Source organism: Gambusia affinis, linkage group LG24, assembly GCF_019740435.1.
Source record: "Gambusia affinis linkage group LG24, SWU_Gaff_1.0, whole genome shotgun sequence".
In the NCBI taxonomy this organism is placed as follows: Eukaryota; Metazoa; Chordata; class Actinopteri; order Cyprinodontiformes; family Poeciliidae; genus Gambusia; species Gambusia affinis.
Window position 1 is genome coordinate 1,685,380 of NC_057891.1, and position 7,415 is coordinate 1,692,794.

The 7,415-nt window shown below is 39.2% G+C and overlaps 1 long non-coding RNA gene across 1 annotated transcript; it reads right to left on the minus strand.

Moving 5' to 3' along the window:
• Positions 1-3,041: 3,041 nt before the first annotated feature.
• On the minus strand, positions 3,042-6,629 carry LOC122827001. The gene is made up of 3 exons (XR_006369915.1): positions 5,975-6,629; positions 5,718-5,884; positions 3,042-4,163 (listed from the first exon to the last, which is right to left on the minus strand). It is a non-coding gene; the product is annotated as an uncharacterized LOC122827001 (long non-coding RNA).
• Between the last annotated feature and the right edge of the window lie 786 nt (positions 6,630-7,415).

Genomic DNA, 7,415 nt, shown 5'->3' on the forward strand with positions numbered 1-7,415 from the left:
TACTTGTAACTTGATAAAAGAGACAAATGATCCCCAGTTTTAAGGTGAATTACAGTAAAGAACTGATTGAAGAGCAACTTAAAGGTGAACCTCTTAGCTGTTTTTCTTTTGTGAGTTTGAAAACAAAAAGTAAGAAATTTCCTCCATATTTGGAAAATAAATTACATAAAAGTACAACGGAAACTTCATTCATGTTTCATCTCCATAATCTTCCGATTTTTATTGTTTTTAGTTGGTAAGGCCTGCACAGGTTTGCCCTCTCACCTCTCCTGAAAGATCATGATGCGCTACCATGAAATAGACAATCACCAGCACACTTCTGCTCGTCAATAATTCACCAACGCGAGTTTTTATTTCAGCGAGTTTGGAAAACAAGGATATGTTGCACTTATCCCAACCTGGAGTCATGAGAAGGGCGATGGCGCCGTCAATGATGTATGAGCCAAGCAGCCAACCTTCATGCATTTTTCAAGCAGAAATACTTTGCAGGACGCGGGGCGGCTCGCTGTGTTTTGTCTAAAAATAACCCCTCTATGTGTCTTCACCTCAGATTTGGCGCAGCCTCGTAAAACTGACACCGATGTGGGTGAGCTGGGAGTCCCAGACTTTTTCCCCTCCGTGTTTCTGCTCCCTTCACCTCCCCAGCATACATGATCAATCTAAAGGCGCGTTTGGGGTTTTGTTTAGATTTCTCTTTCGCAGCTCTGGATCTTATTGTAACGCTGCCAATGCGTGAGTCAACGCTTTAATGACTCTTTCTGAACACAGGCTCATTAACTGAAGGCTTAAAATTGTAATGAAACAGGATTCCACCGACATCGTCCAGAATATCTGTATTTAGATGTTTGTTTATGCATACATTTTCAGCAGTTTGTCGCTGCAGATGGTTGTGCGTTTTCATTTGCTTATACGACGTTGGACAATGTTTTCCAACCAACCCCAGGCTTGTCTGTTTTCAAATCCATAGCAGCAGCAGCAGCGATATTTTTATACTTTCTATCATTTTACATATCCAGTGAGCGAACACTGAACTGGGTCCAATGTCAACGTTGTGTTTGGCAGCAGAGGTGGTTGTATAACCTAATAAGCTAATAATTCTGGCACTTTAGCTGTAAGAAAATACTTGAAATATAATATAAAAGTGAGGTTCTGTGCTTGTGGGACTGTAATAAAGTGATGGCGGAAGAAAATACGCAGATTTTATAAATCAAGATATAATAAATATGGTCAGTCTTTGACTGGGCCGTTGAAAAATCCTTGGTTGCTTGGCTGTTCTCTGCTAGATTGTCTTGTAGTTTGGTAAAGTAGTGACTGCAACATTTTAGCCCACAGCATCATACCGCCAACACTGTCACTCATCTCTGTTATGATGCCTCCAAACATGGTGCTCTGCTGTAGTTTGTCTTGTAGTTTAACTAAAGACTTTCTTCTTGTTCATTTTTCTTCCACTGCCATAAACATAAACATCTGACCTGTTAACTTTGTAGAAAAATCATTTTTACAGGAAGTTGTTTCTCACTAGACTGTACTCGTGTGGCCTAACCTTGGACTGAACATGATGGGAGATTTATTTCTTTTGTCTATAATGTTGTATTCTTCTGAAATAATTTGGCCTTAAGATGCTAAATTTACATTTTACATATTTTTGTTCTTCCGTTTCGGCCCTGTGCTTCTAAAAATAAATAAATTAATGGTTTTCATGGAAAATGAGTTGGTTGTAAAACCCCAAAAGCTTGTCCTGTTACCTGAAAAGCAGAGTACCAGCAAGTTTGGTCGTCTGTTTTTACCACTTTCACCTCAAAATACTGAAAATTTTATATCTAAGAAGATTTTGTGCAAAAAAATGTAATAAACATGTTTTGTGTAACTTATCCTAAAATGTTCTATGAAGCATAATATTTGCATAAAAAGCTTTTCTAAAGTTTTTCACACTGATTATAATCTAATTATCGTGTATTTAATAACTGATTGCTGCTTATTTCTTAAATTTTATGGAAGCAGAAAGTTAGTTTCACTTCCATATTCCATTTTAAAGTGTAAAACTGAAAAAGAGTGCACTTTCTTTATTCCCATGTAGCTGAAAATTAGGAATAAGAGGGCAACAACAGTCTTGCTCCAGTACTTGATGAAGCTTTCCGCCTGGATTTGTTCCCAAACTAACCTCGGGTACATTAGTGGTAATACAAGCTCTACAAGATGTGATATAAAACACTAAAACTCGGCGCTGTAACAAATAACTCACCAGGGATGCAGTGATGAGTTCCATCGCGCTCAGAGTAATCATTTAAAAAGATGTATGTTGCAGAAAAAAACGCAACACAACCCCTTAATGTGCTTCTTCGTCAGTAATTTAGATTTATTAAACAATATCTCACGACTGTTTGACTCTGCGTCAACGCTGCGAGTTTTTCAGAGGTGCTCAGAAACTGTTACTGTTCCTGGTTTTAATCATTTTTGGCCGCTTTCCACTTCCTGCCCTGCAGAGTGAAACTGCTTCGGGAATGTCATTCTTTGAAAAGAAAACAGAGAAGATCCACAGAGGAAGTCCTCCCACAGTCCTCCACACACACACACACACACACACACACACACACACACACACACAAGTTCTCACACCCACACAAGAAAACTCTCCCACACGGTCAAACGGGCAACACAACCAGACTCTCCACACACTTCTCACTTCCAGACACACACTGATTCACGCTCTTACATGCACATCCATGCTGCAGTGGTGCATGCTGGGAAACATCAGACACCCAGGGAGGAAGGAGGACAGGCTTTTCCCACATTTAGACTCTGTGGATGCTTCAGATGTCGGGCTAAATATAGAGTCCATGTTAACCAAACCGGCTCTGACTCAGGCTGTCTGCTGGACCACGACACGCCGCGTCACATTGGACATTTAATGTCACGAAAGGATTTATTGACCACAATTATCAGTAAATATAATGTTTTATTCCGGTGTCTAAAGTCAGAAGTTTGAATAAAATAAGATTATTAAGTGTTTGGGTCACTCTACTTCCTGGTGTGACATCATCAAGAGGGCGGGTCTTGTGTCCCTGATTTTAACAAATATGGCTGCAAAATGTGACAACAAACACCAGAAAAAAGCAAAAGACATGAAAATGTTTTCTAAATAGTCAGACGTAGAGACAAAAAACCCACCGCTGTAAAAACAACAGATAAATACAGACATGTCCGAAAATATGGAGCTAAAACGGTCAGGAAAAAGAAACGCTTGATAACCAGAGAAGAAACATCAGCGTGAGGTACGGGGGTGGCAGCATCATGCTGTGGGCCTGCTCACGAAACAGGAACAATTTGAGGAACATTTCTCAAGATGTCACCGTAAAATTCAAAGCTGGATCATTTAATCTCTGGGATTTTCCAGGTGAAATTAAGGTTCTCAGAATAATATTAATTGTTACTTCATTCTCTTCTACATCCTGTTTGTTGGATATAAAGGTTAATTTTGAGAAAACAAGTAAAAGGTAGGAGCTAGTTACTGTATTTTTGATATCTGGATCCCACCGTAGAGAGGAATGTTACTGCTAAATGTTTCCATATCGATATTTCTTATTGTACAGCCACCATCATTCTGCATAAAGAGGCTGTCTGAAAGTACAGTGGAAGAAAAAACTCTGACCTATCAAGCTAACTTGTCTCTTCCTAACAATTTTTCACGCTTACGGCAGTGGAGCCCCGTTCTGAATGAATCACAGGTTTGTGTTCCCAGATATTTATTTATTTCAGATTGGAGAGCTGCTCCGTTTCAGTTTTATTTTACGTTCTTCACCAGTTTTGTGAGGCTGGAGATTGTTAGCAGTGACCTGCTCACCAAACCCTGGGCTTCTCCAGGCTGCATCGGCTCTACCGTCGGTGATAGAGGAGTGTTTTGTCATTTCTCTTTTTCCTCTGCAGCCGCTGACCTTCCACTCTGCCTCTGCGTCTTCCCGCCGAGCGCCGCTGCCATTATGCAAAGCGATCCCGTTTCCACGGCGCTCGCCGCTGCAGCTCCAGCGCCGAGTGTCCGGGCGCGTCACCGTCTCCGCGTTGAAACCCGTCTGGCCTTTTTACATGTTCTCCGCGTTGCGGCGCGCCGGCCCCAGCTTGGCACCCAGTCATGTTTAATTTAGCTCAAGTCCCACGAGGGCGAGATGCTGTTCAAACACATGGAGAGCAGATATTCAGATAAGCTGAACACATGCAGCAAAGATGCTTAAAGAGATGCGCCGCTTTTAAACTGTGAATCAATATTTGAATTTTATTTGAGTTTAATGAGCAGAAAGACGTTTATCGACAGCAACACATTATCAGCAAATACACCAAACCTCTTGGTAATTAAGTTAATATTCAGTCATAACTTTATTTATTGTTTCCTGTCTGGTGTCCAATATTTTAAGGTTTAAAGTGCTGAGCTGAGAAACGTTGAGGGAAATCTTTGATCTGCACAAATTTACGATCGGTTCCTTTGAACTGCTTTTAAAAGTTGCACATGTAATATTTACAAAACGACACAGAAGATTTTTGAAGTCGTCTTGCAGCACAAATAGTTTAATTTTGATTCTCAAACTTATAAAAATGGTTTTTATGCTTCCTCTCATCTTTTTGTTAAAGTTTTGACATGACGATTGTGATGGTTGCAACAAAAGAAAAGAATAAGTAAATGTATTTTAGTGTCAGTTTAACGTTAGTTTTTGGCTAAATGTTTTGTTTCCATCTCAAAAAATATTTCTAAAATCCCCAAAAAGAAAAAATAGTTTTCAAATCTTCTAGAAAGTTAAAAATTAAGTGAAAATGAAAATGAAGGTAAAAGTTTGGGAGAAATAAAAAGTAACTTCTACCTTTTGGCTTCTTGATTTCTAAACTTTGAGAAACTAAACCTTAATTTTCATTCAAGAAAAAGTCCTGTATAATTTACCTTTTGGTTTTGTAAAGTAGCCTCTAATTTCTTTGAATATAAACTCAACATTTTGAGAATTAAACTATCAACTTTCAGGAATGTAAGTTTAAAGAAATTAAAGTTTAAGCTGCTGGTAAATTTCTGAAAAGTAAATTTAAGACTTGTGAAAATAGTTTTTAGTGTCTGAAAAATAACCAACGATTCAGCAAATGACCTGATGAATGAATACAGATAAAAATACCTTCAAGTTCCTTCCCTTTTCAGCACAATATAGGAGTTTGTCTTCAGTCAATAAATCCTTATTTAAAAACTTCTGGCTGCCAGTAGCAGAAATAATCTGCTACTTTTCCATCAATATTAAGGTTTTATTTTCTTAAAACAAGCTGCTGTGTTGCTAAAATGTCTTATTTTAAAAGTACTGAGATATTTGCACTAAACTACTTTAGTGTTTTTTTAACAACTTTTCAAGTTTTGGCTCAACTCATCGCTTTTCTACAAAAAATTGGATTACTTTTATTTAAATATTGCATGCTTAGCTTATCGTTGAACATGTAAAATAAATTGACAGCTTTTTTTATGAGCATAAGGAAAGTTGTAGTTATACAGGTTTAGGATAGAAAATCATCATATAATTTGCTGTATTTCTGTTTTTAAAGATGTTTCTGTCTCATCTCCTCCTGACCTGATCCGACTCTTCAAATCAAATTTATTTATCTGCTGGAAGCCAAAAGGCGTTAAAACCCTCCCTTTAGATATAAATCTGATCGTTAGATCTAAATGTTACAGAGAGAAGAAGAAGTGAAGTCTTCACCTGCAGCTCTCTGGTTTCAGCCGCCCATCTGGCTCTGATTTCTGCCGCTCTGCGAGCGCTGGAGTTCGCGGCGGCGGGGCCCGCGTCTCGATGACGTGACTGAAACGCCTCCGATTATCTGCAGCTCCGTGTCGAGTCGTAACGTCTCACAGATGCTGCAGTAGCTGCTGCAGAGAGCAGAGAGAGAGCAGAGCGGCGTAATCTGCTGATGTGCGATGACAGGTAGTCTCAAAGCAAAGCCTTTACATGCCGTCTACCTGCAGCGCTGCTCGGTTTGATGGCAGATCAGTGGGCTGTCGACTCCGCTAACAGCCTCGCTGAGCGGCGAATCCAGAGAAAGACAAACGCAAACCTCACAGGAAGACATATGAAAGACGGAGGAGTTCAGGGAAACACGATGTGGGGCTCACAAACATTAAAACCGCCTGACAAAAGGTTCAAAGAGCCGCAGAGCAGGCCTCAACTCAATACAAGCCATTCCTTTAAAATCTCTAAATTTGGTTACTTTTGAATCCTTATAAGTAACTGAGGCTGACAGCAACATCAAGCCAGGAAAACATCAGCAAGTATTTTAGTGGAAAACCTGCTGCAGATGTGAACAGACATGCAAAGAGGGAAAAGAAATCAGCAAAAACCTGAGAGAACAACCAATATGTGAAGGGTTGTGAGTTCAAATCTATTTATTTCTGTTCTACAGAAAGAAAGAAGAAGAAAATTTAAAACACCATCATCTCCAGTGGTATCCCTGAAGCACCAATCCTAAACATATGCTAACACTAAGGCGCTAACATGGGATTTAGTGGAGGCTAATGCTAAAGCGCTAACATTGGATTTAGTGGAGGCTAATGCTAAAGCGCTAACATGGGATTTAGTAGAGGCTAATGCTAAAGCGCTAACAATGGATTTAGTGGAGGCTAATGCTAAAGCGCTAACATGGGATTTAGTGGAGGCTAATGCTAAAGCGCTAACATGGGATTTAGTGGAGGCTAATGCTAAAGCGCTAACATGGGATTTAGTAGAGGCTAATGCTAAAGCGCTAATTTCAGTTCAAGTGATACATCTGCCCATTTAAATTTGACATAATTTACATCTAATATCACCACATTAATATTTTTAGTTTAATGTATTTCAAACATGTTTTCATTCAAACTGCTGCGTTGCCCTCTTCAAAATAAGAGCATGAATTTATATTCATAACTAAAACTTTTCACACAGACGTTTAACTTTATTCAACTCAAAGTTTACAAAAATTAATGCTGAAAAATTAGAAGCTAAATTTGATAAATATTTTCAAAGTTAGCTGCTAAGCTAAAACGATTTAGCTCCACTGCACGTCTCTCCAAATTCACCCAAACATCAGAACGTTTCAGACACCAACATTTTAATTAACCTGCTAAAGGTCAAAGGTTACAACAGAACAGGAAAACTGAACCTCAAGCCTCTGAAAGAAGCTTTGAACTGATCCAGCGAAAGAAATGTCCGACACGGCGGAGGCAGTATGATGATCTGGGTCGATGAAATGGCTGAAAAAGCAGAAAATAAACACATTAGTTGCTTCTGTTTCTGTGTTTTTGAGGTTTCAAAATCTTTTTTTGTCGACACAAACTGAAGTTTCCTTCTCCTTGGCTGCAGTCGCTGCAGATGTTTGGCCAGTTTGGAGGAATAATTGACACTTTGTGTGGTTCCTCACATTGATGT